Source organism: Balaenoptera ricei, chromosome 5, assembly GCF_028023285.1.
Source record: "Balaenoptera ricei isolate mBalRic1 chromosome 5, mBalRic1.hap2, whole genome shotgun sequence".
In the NCBI taxonomy this organism is placed as follows: Eukaryota; Metazoa; Chordata; class Mammalia; order Artiodactyla; family Balaenopteridae; genus Balaenoptera; species Balaenoptera ricei.
In genome coordinates, this window is record NC_082643.1 from 115,918,683 (window position 1) to 115,932,690 (window position 14,008).

A 14,008-nucleotide genomic window follows, 5' to 3' on the forward strand; every position below is an offset into this window, starting at 1 on the left:
GAATTTCATATTCTAAGCACTGAAATGTACAATCCAGTATAGTTGATTATTGATCATGTTGCATTTTTGTAGGAAATAGTTCAGTACATTTTTTGTGAGAAATTTATAATTAGTATCTGACTTTACTGGGCTAGAAATTTTTTGTTGTTGTTTTGTTTTGTTTTTTTCCATACCTACTTACCATTGTAGATGGAAAGGAGGGAAGGAGAAAAAAGAAAAAAAGAAAATAAGAAAATAGGAACGGATGTTCCTATCCGTTGTGAGGTGATTCAGTGGGCTGAGAAATATTAGATAACAGTTGTCCTGTTGAAAATCTGCTGCATGGGTCAATGTCAGGTTTTATCTTAGAAAGTGGGGAGTTTGTATCATTTCTCCTCCTTAATTTATCAGTGAATTTTTACAACTGTGACTAGTCAATGACTTTATTGCATTCCCATGTAAAATGGAGCTAAGAGCTTTTGTAATACAGAAGAAGATACAAGAGATAAAATACTCAGGTTGACAAATTTGAAATACCTTTTTGACAGTAAGGGAGAAAAATGCACTTGATTTACGTTACTTTTATCTCTTTTTTTATGTTGAAAATGTAATTTTAATAGATAATTCTTCATCTTACATAGGAGCACAATAAAATACACCACATTCTGAAGAAACTCCAGAAGTTACGAGAATAAGAGTGGGGAAAATTCAGATGGGCTACAATATCCATTACCTTAAACTGCAAGAGACAAAGTTTCCAACCCACAGGTTAACATTTACGTACTTATGACTGACTGCATTTATGTCTTAAAAACAGCAAGAATCAGGAATTAGATATGGAAGGGTAGGAAAGAACAGTTTTGTGGGGGAGGAACTCTGTCAATGCAGAAAAAAGAGCTGATTATCAAACTAAAGAATAAAAGGAGCTCCGTAGCTAATATTAGAGGGATGACAGTAAGAATCATTAACTGAGGATATGATGCCTTCTAAGGGAGAAGCCTTTCTGATGACACTTATGCAAGCTGGCTGCTTGAGATTTGCTCAGCAGGTCTGTAAGAAAGACTCATAAATGCCTCAGCAAACCCCAGGTGATTATCAGATTGGTGTTTCCTAATAATACACACCAGTGGTCACACATGAAGTTTTGAGACAAGAAATAAGAGCAAGGTCATAACGCAAATGCCAGACACAAATGTGGCACATGTGAAAGTCCCACACAAAGCCAGTCACAAGTGTGGCTGTGTAGTGACTCTCCTCTACAGTAATCTTCAAACATTGTGGCAAGACACCCATGATCATCTGACTAATCAGACAACACAAACACATTTATTTCAAATTTCTAGGAGGTAAAAAATGTCACATACTGATGCTTTAGGCCTGCTCAGGACCAGCTTATAAATACCCCATTCAGTGATATATCTTAACACAAATTTGCATCAGTGAAAAGAAACTGGCAAAATCTATCTCTCACCATTCAATTTGTCAGACGGTGAAGACCAAAATAGAATGTTCCATCAGTTTTAATTTTTAAATACGATTGTCACATTGGGAAAAATGAAATAAACACAGTAAAATAAACTGTACAGAGGCAAAGTAGAATAACAAAAAATATTTTACTAAGATATAAGATTTACAGAAGTTTCCAGACAAGCCATAGAAAGTGGTCACAAGCTTTTAATTGAAGGGAGGATTCTACACTTGACAGCAAAATCACAATGTTATTAGTGAGGGCTGTGATGTTTGTGTAATGTTCCCATTTTGGTTCAAACAATCAAACTTGTCCATCTACAGTGTCTAAATAAAGTTAGACTTGGCTAGAGAGTATATTCTAAAGAACTGGTTAGCTGCTTTTAACCAATGCAATTAGATCACCATAAAAAGGGGGAAAGGAGCCCATAAAATCAAAATAAAGCTACCTTCCCCTCCACCACTAAAAAAAATAATAATAAAGAAAAACACCCACACCCCTGCAGCTAACCCTGACAACTACCTTCATTCATAGTGCTTTATACTTAAACCATGATGGGGGAAATGAATAAAAGCAGAGAAGGGCTACTGCTTTTAAACATTTTGCAACAATCCAGATGATATTTCTAGCCTCTGCTCATGCTTTACAACAGTGAATCAGGACAAGACATAGATTTGCCAATGTGCATTTAATCACCAAAGGACTGAAGATGTCTGGGCTTTTATTCTGTAATGTTTCTAAGACTGTGTCCATTAAATGCAAACAAAAAAGGAAGAAGTCTTGGCAGAACAGGAGAAGTGACGTGCACTTGATGATCGGATAGATTTAAATAGTATTCATGGCATATAGCCTAACCCATGCTCTAGCTGTTTCTATGGCTTGGGCTTCGCTGGTCTTCCACTGCTCCGCTACATCATCTGCTAACGGATCACCTGGACTGGGAGCACTTAACAAAGCCTGGGTCGATAGCAGAACTGTGCAGATCTGCAGCGCTGGGGACCACTTATCTTTCAAAATATCTAAACATATTCTTCCCAACTTGTCTACATTAGGATGACAAATTTTGGTCATGAAACATACTTTAGGGGCTGCCATTGGGTATTATTCTGGAAGGAATAGTTCAAGTTTAAAAGTCCCTCCCTCAAAGGGGCAATACCTGAGGGCCAGCAATGACCACGTGAAAATAACGGGCGTTGCTCACACCTGGTTCTGCTTTAATGCCGGGAACTGGTTCTGCCAGCAAACACTGGGTTTCCTTGATAATCCTGTGGGGCAGCCTGGCCATCTTGCCGGATCCTGAGTTCGGCCTCTGGTCTGGTCTCCGGCCCACTTTATCTCTTGTTCCTAATTTTATTCTGCATCAAACAACAACAACAAGTGTCTGTAACATTTTAGACTTTGTTATATTCAAAGCCAGTTTATCTTCAATCAGCCATGCAGGGTTTTGTCAAGGGAGGATGTCAAATCTCATTCTCTGAATGTCTTTAAAAATAAAATATATTTCAGGAATACTCACAAACTCTTGGATTAGCAAACTCAAACAAATATAGAACATAATATTTAAAGCTGATGAATGTAAAGGGTCCCTCATATATTGCTGGTGCTTTCTTAAAAACAGAAAAAGTCATAGTTGTAGTAAAAAAAAAGTTGTATTAAAAGTCATAGGATCTTAATGCTCCTTCAGCTAGTAATTCCCTCTCTAGGATTGTCTAAGAAAATAATCAGAAACTTGAACAACCATTTCTGTAAATGGATGATCATTGCGCCATTCTTTATCAATAGCAAAGTAAGCTTGACTGTTGAACCATAGAAGCAAGGGTAAACATATTTTGGTGTATCCATATGAGAGAAAAATGCAGCCATTTAAATAAATAATTTTCAAGAATATTTAATAGGAAGATTCTCATCGTATAATCAAGCTTTGCTCATATAATGTTAAGAGAAAAAAAGCAGGATATAATAAAGTTAATTCTGAAAACGATAGAAACATACATGTAAAAAATTGAATGGAAACACATCAAAATGTAATAACGGCCATAGCTAGAGTATTGAATTGTAGGTGATTTTAATTTTTTCTTGATAATTTTCTGCATAATTCAAAATCTTTTCAATGAGCTTATGTGACTTTTATAATTAGGAAACAATTTTAAAGAAATATAACAAAAAAATCTGAGATGGTGTTAAGGGTGGTTCTGTTTAAGAACAGGCATATGGGAGAAATGAACCTTTAATGTCCCTTCAATTCTAAGGACCATCTGCCCAGTCCTATTAACCAGTAACCACTGAAAGAAGTTAGATCCAATTAGTAAAGGTAGAAAGAAACAGTGCCTTTGTGGGTTCTATCTGTATCCCTGTGCATATCTCCCGCCTTAAACTAATGGAGCTATTTATTGAGTTCAAGCTGTCCCCAAGGAGGGCTGCTTTCTACTTTGCTTCTATGCAAGTGTTGTTCACTTTTTACAACTGGCTACTGAATCAAAGCCAGCAGCTGGCCATCCACGCTATTACAGAGAACAATAGTCCAAGCCCAAGTTTCTCAAGAGGGGCCCTGCTCCCGTATATTGAATATGCCTGCATAAAAAGCAGACACCACCAAGGACCGGTCTATCTGATTCTGCTCATGCAATAAATACAGAAAATATGAAGACAGAAGACGTGAGGGCCACATCTTATTGAGTGACCTTGGGAAACTCAATTGAACTCCAGTTTATTTATCTTTAAAATTGGAATCATATTGGCTTTATCTATCTCCTGTAAAGCATGTAAGAAAGAAGTTTGTAAATTACAGTTAGTTGTTAGATGGTTATGTTCATATTTTTCTCATGATTTCTTTTCCTTTTCAAGTACATAATGATGCTAAAGAGACAGTAAAATAGCATCAGTCCTCCTGCCTTGCCCAGGACTTCATGCAGCTTTGTAATGTGATCTCAAAATGCAGTGCAACTGGATGGCCTGATGCAATTTATTATCACCACTTAAAGTGAACCCATATGCCAGTGGCATATTGAGCTGACAAGCTGTGATGTCACTGGCACGAGCAGCACTTCCAGAAGGCAGAGTTGCTGAGGATTTTTTATGACATTATTCTCTCAGCATATTGGACGCTGCTGGTCAGTAGTGGCAGTGGTGTCTGGGGAAATAAGGTCAAGTGAAGCACTGCGTTACTAATGATTTAGCAGTTACAGCCTGTCCGAGGCATAGGCTGGACCCAGATGAATTATGATTTTTTTTTTTCTAAAGTGAAGCTTAAACCTCACAGAGTTATCAGCACTGATTTCTTTTGTCTTTCAAAAGTTTATTAATTTTGTGGTAGATAGGCATTTTCCTCTTTCTTGTCAGAATAGAAAAATACCCAGGTGTGAGCCTTTCCTGCTACGGTTTCTTTAGCTGTTTTATTACCAAATTTATAGAGCAGTATTCCTACCTTTTTGAGAAAGGAGAAATACTATTGATGTTTGTTACAGAACAGTGTACTGTTCTGATTCTCCTTCTACCTTATTGATTAAACCTTCCCTGATGCTCTCCGTGAGATCATTCTATGATTTTTTTTTCTAAAGCCTGGTATGCAAAGAGCTGAACAGGCACCATATTTTTTGAGATCCTTAAAAGCCAAGCTACGTTGTCCTTTAGGCGGTGGACTTTTGATCAAGAGAGGAAATGATGGCCATATCTGTATTGTAGAAAAGTCACTCTGGCAGCTATGTAGTCAGGGAGACATGTAAGGATGCTATTATCATCCAGGGGATAGATGGGGATTTCTTCAGTGGGCGCATTGGTAGTCAGGGATGGGAAGAAGAATTCAAGAAATATTAAGGAGGTGAGCTCAACAGGTATAGACGGGGTGTAAAGCTAACTGCTGGGTTTCTAGATTGGGTGTCTAGGGTGACATGTCAAGAGGTAGCTACCAATGTTCTCTGTCTAGTTACAACCTAGTAGAGAAAAGAAATGTAAAAACATGTAAGTGCAATTATTGAACAATTCCCATGTGCCAGGCATTATACAAAACATTCTATGTGCCTCGTCTTCTTGATTCTTCTCATCAGTACTATGATATACTATTGTTATTGCCATTTTAAAGATGAAGAGACTGAGGCTAAGAAAAACTGGGCAATACACTCAAGGTCTATTGACTGGTAAGTAGTGGACCAAAATTTGGAGCCTCCTAGGTAGGCTGATTGTCAAACCTCTGCTGCACAGTACCTAGCAATGTTTACCCATAAGTATTCTAAACAAAGTTCAAAAAGGAACACTGAAGCACTTAGAAGAACCAACTGCCAGAGGGTATTTTAGGGTTAGCCACTCATGTAAAAATAATGCAAAATAGTAAGCTGCTTTCTTGTCAAACTCATAGTTTAATATACAAGTAAAATTGCTAATTCCCAAATTAGAGAATCTTAGAGGAGAGTTTCAAAGATGGAAAGTCGCAGAATATTTCATATAACCCATTTATTTTCTAAAAATGAGAAATTAAAACCTAGAGAAGGCTCATTTCCTCCTAAAATTCTCATAGTAAAACAGGTGGAACCTACACAAGAACTAAAGCAAAAAATATTCAAACCTAATCAAAGATGATAACAGAAAGCAATTTTAACCATTCATTTAAGAGAGGAGAGCCAGTTGCCACCCTGACATTCTTAATGTCTTGCTTCTGGCAGATGCAGTTCTAGCTAATCTGGCTGTGGTCCTTTGTGACCTCAGAGAATGATGAACTTGACACATGGTTAGCTAGGCTTTAAGATGATCTCTAGAGCAAAACAGTCACTATTGCTCTCCTGAGGAAGAGATTTGTGTGTGGTTTATTAAGGTAGAATTGGTTTTATTGTTAGAGCAGTCTGTCATTTCACAGTCAACCCCTAATGGCTATATTTTCCATTGTTATTCTTTATCACTAGAAGACTTTAAAAATCAATATAAAGTATAAAAGCCCTGGGAAGACTTTTAAATTGTTTGATGGAAATACAGTTTTGCTTACTAAGTGCACATTTTGGAAGGCCTCCTTCCCATATCATTTCGAGAAAATATACCCAATATAATGGATATAGACTCTACTATCTATAAACCTTAGGTTCTAATCATATTGAAAGGTCACTTTCTAAATTGAGCCGTGATCAATTTATTTTTTTATTTATTTTTATTATTTTATTTTTAATTTTTTAAAAATGGAAGAATATTTGATTTACAATGTTACAGGTGTACAGCAAAGTGATTCAGTGTTATATATATATATATATATATATATATATATATATATATATATATATTGTCTTTCTCTGTCTGACTTAATACACATAGTATGATAATCTCTCGGTCCATCCATGTTACTTCAAATGGCATTAGTTCATTCCTTTTTATGGCTAAGTAATATTCCATTGTATATATATATTACCATATCTTTTTTATCCATTTATGTGTTGGTGGACATTTAGATTGCTTCCATGTCTTGGCGATTGTGAATAGCGCTGATATGAACATTGGGGTGCGTGTATCTTTTCGAATTGGAGTTTTCATCTCTTCTGGATATATGGCTCAGAAGTGGTATTGCTAGATCATATGATAACTCTATTTTTAGTTTTTTAAGGAAGCTCCAAGCCATGACCAATTTTTAGGTGATTACAGTTGTGAGTGACTAAGCTACACAGGAAAACCAATTTCATGACTTTATACTCTCAAACAGGTTAAAATGTTCAAGCCTGGAATTAGCATATGTATATGAAAGGCCATTAGAAACCCTTCAAATGGAAGGCAAGAAATGCTGCTACTTGGAAAAAAATCCATTACATCTGTAGCTGGCTTCACCTGCTTACTAGTTTTCCTGTTTGTGCCCTGTCACCTCTTGGTTAGTGGGCAAGTAACCCACTGATTTTGTATTCTTTTTTACACCTTTGTATTGGTAATCCATCTCCCTAGGACAGAAGGACAAAGGGAGATGTGGGAGAGAGTGAGACCAGGGACGCTGTGGACAGAAAACAGCAGGGATGGGGAGGGAGAGGATGGCAGAGAAAAAAGACACAGTGGTAACCTCCGCATTGATCCACTATCAACACATTGACAGTATAAACAAAACTGTATGGGAAAATTTAAATCTATAAAATACACGAACAAACTATTTTCAAACACTTCAAAGGTATTACTTACAAAATATATATTATTCTTATCAGAATCTAGAAATCTATTATTTTGTGTATTTTAAAGAAGTTGAATTTCTTTTTAAAAATACTATAATATGGAATTTTCACCAACTCAGACTGTCTTTTCGTTTAATTAGGCCTGTTAATAAGATTTGTACTGTGTATATCTAGTACCACTTACCACTTTAGATTTTTAAGCTCAGCGTAAACTGGTATCAGCGGGAAACTCCTATGTATGATGATTGCTTTTAAGTTTAAAAGGAGTATATTTCTAAATAGTCGTTAGTTCCTTTAAAGAACATGATTCCACTCCAGGATAACAGTCTTTGATGCCCTGCTACAATGACTGGACATTTTTTTACAAATTAATAAAAAGCTGGCTTCCATTTAATTGAGTTAATCACTAATTCAACTATCTCGATCCTAGCAGCATGACATTAAGGACCATTTAGTAATAAAGTAATAAGAAGCTGAATATTTAATAGAAAGAAAGATCTATTTTTAATGTAAAAATTTTATTCTCATTGACAATTGTTGGGGAAATTTTTGCTGTCATGGCAACTATTCTTAGCAGAATCTTGCCTTGTTTTTCTGCTTTACAGTCAAGGTGTTTTGATGGTTGAATAGATTATTTAAATCACTTGTGGAGAACACATAATAGCTGTTGGTTTAGACTTCAGATGGTTTTACATGATAAATGATAAGTGCTTTTAATGATGATAAAAAATTATTTATTAATAACAAGCAAAACTGGCCGCTCATCTGTCAAGTCTCAGATTAGATGCTATTTCTTTAAGGAAATCTTTTCTACTTAAGTAAACTCAATCATTACATTCTATGCTTTTCCATCTTACTCCCTGTAAAATAACTGGATCCTACTTGTATTCCCAGCACTTAGTACAGTGGCTGCACCTTCTAAGTACTTGATAAATATTTGCTGAATAAATAATACATGAAAATCTGTAACGTACAAAAATTTTACATTTTGTACTAACTTGGTTTTGGATTTGCATGATCTACATTTTGCATTTAAATATGCAGCAAATGTGTACAATAATTCAGCTTCATTTGGTACAAGAATGCGTTACTTCTTATTTCTGCAGGATTACATTTATATTCAGGTTTTTTAATGGCTATACATTTTATTAATTTATTTAATAATTAATTTTATACTATTACTAATGATGAAATGCCATGATTATTAAAACTTAATGAACATGTTTAGTTTTAGTGCACAATTTACCCTTTCATTTTATCCATTGGACTGTTTACAAAACCAATTCAGCTTCAGTATTTGAAACATAATGAGTGGATTCCTCTGTTGTGGATAATTGCTTCAGTTGAGAATATTATACAAGAGAGGAGAGAAAACGTGGTTTAAATACTCTAACTCAATATACTTTGCATCTTATGACTATTACAAGACAGAATGCCTTGGTAATTTATTCCTAGCTCTCTCTTTAAGTTTTATATATTTAGAGTTCATTGTTATGTTTCTTAAAATATCATATAAATTCTGCTATAAATTTTGAGCCATCTTTGTGAAAGTGGTCCTGCTTAAAACTACAAAAATCTGTCTGAGTCTCAAAGATGGAAACATGTCTGGGCAGCTTGGGCACAAGCAGTGTGAGTTACTCTCTGATACATGCCCTCAGCTCCATTGGACAGGACAGTGCATTTCTCTATAATTTCCTAGTTAGTTCTGCAATTAGATTACACAAGTGACTTGCATCTTGTCCTCAACTCCATCTTCTTTCAGAAGCACAAATCAGTTCCATCACTGATGGGTATAAGGAGTGGGAAAAGGGGATTACAATGTATTCCTCCCACCATGTAATCTATAAGGCCCTCTGAGCGAAACAAAATCATGTGGGCATTGAATTTCAAAACCATAACATATATGTATTGATTTATAGTGACAGTGTTGCTTAGGAAATAAGAAATCTCAATCTCATTAAAGAAACTAGCCAATAGCAAGTATGTAAAATATTTATACATCTGGTATAAATAAGCAATTCATTCAGGTTACTTTTTTCTGAAAACGTATCTCTAATGGATATTACTGAGCCATAAAAAGAAACGAAATTGAGTTATTTGTAGCCAGGTGCATGGATCTAGAGACTGTCATACAGAGTGAAGTAAGTCAGAAAGAGAAAAACAAATACCATATACTAACACATATATATGGAATTAAAACAAACAAACAAGCAAACAAACAAAAAAACAATGGTACTGAAGAACCTAGGGGCAGGACAGGAATAAAGATGCAGACATAGAGAATGGACTTGAGGACACGGGGAGTGGGAAGGGTAAGCTGGGGTGAAGTGAGAGAGTGGCATGGACATATATACACTACCAAATATAAAATTGCTAGTGGGAAGCAGCCACATAGCACAGGGAGATCAGCTCGGTGCTTTGTGACCACCTAGAGGGGTGGGATAGGGAGGGTGGGAGGGAGATGCAAGAGGGAGGAGATATGGGGATATATGTATATGTATAGCTGATTCACTTTGTTATACAGCAGAAACTAACACACCATTGTAAAGCAATTATACTCAATAAAGATGTTAAAAAAAAGATATTTAGATTTTATGCTAAATTTAGGTGATACAAGAGTTATGGTTGATGGTCACTATAACATACAAGCCTGAAATTTCATGTCTTAGCACAAAAGAAGCTTAGTTTTTGTTCACATAAAGTCTAGTGTGATGATGGTGTCTTGTGGGTTGAGGTTCTTATATATTCTGCACACCATTGTCAGGGACTTGAGTTCATACAGGTCTGTTTAGAGACTCAGGTTGATAAAAACTCTGCTTCTTGTAACATTGGGCTTTTGAGGTGTCTCTCGGGGTTGACCAACTGAGGAAATGAAATGTGGAGAATTGTGGACTTTTATCTGAAAGGGGTGTGTATTTCTTCTACTTGGGTTCCATAATCTGTCTTACAGTCTAACCAAATGCAAAACGAGTGGGAAGACAAGGTTAACAGTGGGTGGCCATTTTCCAAAAACAACACTTCTCTGTGAAAGGACAGCATGAATTTTTGGTGAATAGCTTGCTTCCTCTGCTATGGTAAGAGAGTGACTATGATTGCTGTATTCAAGCAACAACTGAAAACTGTCTTTGGAGAAATGGTATTAAAAATAAGGCTATTATAATAAAATAATGAAAACTAAATAAATAATGAAACTAAATAATGAAAAACTAAACATTATCAATCCATAATTGAATATATTTAGGACTGTTGTTTTAGAACTAGAGGATTGTTGTGTCATCAAGTAGAATCCCGTGTAGATGATTATGGAGATATTCTTAGCTTTTGGAAGTTCAAAATAGTTATTTCCTTTTTTCCCTCAGGTGATTATTTTTAAGTAATGGGATAAAAAGCCCTCTTTCTGTAGTTGCTTACATAAAATTGCTAAGCAAGATGCTAGTTTTATTTAGAAGATATATACAACACATCCTTTTGTATTATAATGATTATGACATATAATCATTCTGTGCTGCTAAAATAAAGTTCTGTGATTAAGAATAACTGTGTCTTTATAGTACTTTACAAAGTATTTCTAAGTCCTTATGCCACTTGAGCCCATCAATGAGCCTTTGAGAAAGATAGAGAAGGTATTATTAGCCCCCTTTTGGACAAGAAGTATAGACTAAGCAATTATACTCCAATAAAGATGTTAAAAAAAAAAGAAATATAGACTCACAGTGTTTAAATAGCCAGCTTAAAATACTTTGGATTGTAAGGATTAGATGAGTAAGAAGTGTAACCTTGTAATGCTGTTTTCATTACGCACGTAACTGAATCTATCTGGACACTGGAAAGGACCATTAGTTTGAATTTTGCAGTTTGTACAATCTATAAAAATGACCACTGATGCAGGTGATGTGAGAATCACAAGGTGACTGAAATAACAGATCAGCATTGTTGGTTTATTCATTTTGCTGGTGTAGGCATATCTTGTGTATTAGCTTTTAAATATTCATAGAGTAGAATTCCAGGAGTGGACAGATCTTAAGGCTTTTTCTTTTAATTCACAAGGGCCATCGAAGCTGTAGCTCCAGTGTATTTCTAAATGAACCCATAACTCTTCTACATTTTTCAAAAATGGTTTTATTTAGTATAAATAACTTTTAAACTTTTTATTCACTGATACATTATTGAGTTTTTATTGCCTAAAATTGTTTAGTACAGATATAAAAGACAAAGTTGCTTTTCTCAGGAAGATCACAGTCTCACGAGGGTACAGAGTAAGCAGAGACTTCTCCATCTGATAAAGTTGGAAGAAGAATATTCAGGGAGGCTTATAAGCCCTTGGAGTAGAGGCTTACCTCAGTGTTGGGTGGGATGGAGTGGTTACTGTAGAAGGTGTTCCAGAGGAGGTGATGTTTGAATTGATTCTGGAAGGATGAGTGCGAGTTCAAAACAGACATGTGGTACTTCTTTTTTTTAAAATAAATGTATTTATTTTATTTATTTATTTTTGGCCGCGTTGGGTCTTCGTTGCTGCATGCGGGCTTTCTCTAGTTGCCGCGAGCAGGGACCATTCTTAATTGTGGTGTGGAGGCTTGCAGTGGCTTCTCTTGTTGCGGAGCATGGGCTCTAGGTGCGCGGGCTTCAGTAGTTGCAGCATGAGGGCTCAGTAGTTGTGGCTCGCGGGCTCTAGAGCGCAGGCTCAGCAGTTGTGGTGCATGGGCTTAGTTGCTCCGGGGCATGTGGTATCTTCCCCGACCAGGGCTTGAACCCATGTCCCCTGCATTGGCAGGCGGATTCTTAAGCACTACACCACCAGGGAAGCCTGACACGTGGTACTTTTTAAAATGTAAAATATAAAGTTCAGTTACATTATCAATATTTGACTTAAAATTCTGAAATAATGCGAAAATATAATATCCACATCTGGACTTCAGAAAAGTAATTTAAAGGATAGCTCAGTAGAGAGTCATAAACATTGGGAAATAAAACCAATTAAAAAAATAAGATATTATAGTAGGCATGAATTATGGTTAGATTTATAATTAACTTGAACTTATTCTATCCTGTCATGTATTGTGACCTATGTGTATTTCTCAATTTGTAGTTTATCCTTCCCTTTGCTCGTCTCCATTCTACCTGTGGCTAATCCCGCATTAAATCATTTCCTGCACCTGCTCTGATGCGCTTATGTGTATTTGTTTCCATGTGGGTTACTCATGCCCAACTTTATTGTGTCAGTCTTTGTCCTTCATAGGTTTCTGTGGCACTTTTGCTTCTGCAGGCTTTTTTTTTTTCATTAGTCCCAGTGGTAATATTTATTGCCTACCTAGAAGTCACCAATGGATGCAAATTGTGACTTTGCATATTAAAGTCCTTTGGCAGATCAAAGAAAGTTCATCATAGAGAAAATAGACCTAGAACACAAGTTTGTAAAAGTGTTGAACTACCTGAAGGCCCTGGTAGCAGAAAGGCTGGCTGTGGGAACGTGGTGGGGAAGCCCCACCAGCACAGGCTTAGATGGCAGCCTCAGACATTTAGAGGAAGGAGGAACGTTCAATCACTAGGCTTTATAAAACCTTGATCTGTTTTTCTTTAAGAGAAATTGTTTCTCATCTTCTGGAACAGTTTATTGGAAGCTCTGCATGGATATAGACAGGAGAGGGAAAGATGGAAAGAACAGAGGACCTAGCAAGATTGCTTTTAGCTTCGAGTCCCTGTAAAATCCAAGTCAATTTACTTACAGGTTTTTCCTTTTGTGTGACCCAAAATTTGGTCCAAAGCATATATTTATTGATCATTGATCAGAAGATTATAGTAGAACTAAGGTACTATATTATATTTAATATAAACGTAAAAACTGCCTCAGAACTCATTTAGGAACCAGAGTACTCTCTTAATATAGACCTTGAAACACCAAGAGAATGGTCAGAGATAAGGTCAGAGGTCATGAAAGTGCCACTGTGTGTGGCAGGTATATGTTGGGATACAGAAATACAGAAGTGACAGCCCTTAGCGTCACGAAGCTTATATTCAAATACGCAGAGATGTGTAAGCAAATAAATTACAGTGCAATGTGTTAGGTGCCATTATAAAGAAAGGAACAAAATGCAGTAGATAGCATAACTAACTGCACTGCACAGGGTGGGGGCAATGATGGTGAAATGGAGTTTGAAGGATGAATAGGAGTTTTCCAGGAAGGGAAGGGAGGAGCACATGGCAAAGCCAGCGCATATTTTTAGGTCTGGAAAAAATGCTTAATGAGATTAAGAAATAAACAAAACAAAAACCAAAGATGTATATTGGAAAGTAATGGGAGATGAGGCTGGAAAATAGATTAGAACCAAATAGTAAAGGTCCCAAGTTAAAAAATCTTTCAGACATTACAGTAAAGTTTTCTAGACTGTTTTCCCTTCTTAATTTGAGTTATTTTATTCTATGGAAGTTTAAAATGTGT

At 36.1% G+C, this 14,008-nt stretch overlaps 1 protein-coding gene and 1 pseudogene across 9 annotated transcripts in view; one reads left to right on the top strand and one right to left on the bottom strand.

Annotated features, from left to right (window-relative positions):
- Nucleotides 1–14,008, top strand: part of ANK2 (ankyrin 2) — a 695,510-nt gene that overhangs the window by 376,817 nt on the left and 304,685 nt on the right. The window lies entirely within an intron of this gene.
- On the bottom strand, nt 2,273–2,732 carry LOC132366628 (ubiquitin-conjugating enzyme E2 N-like; annotated as a pseudogene).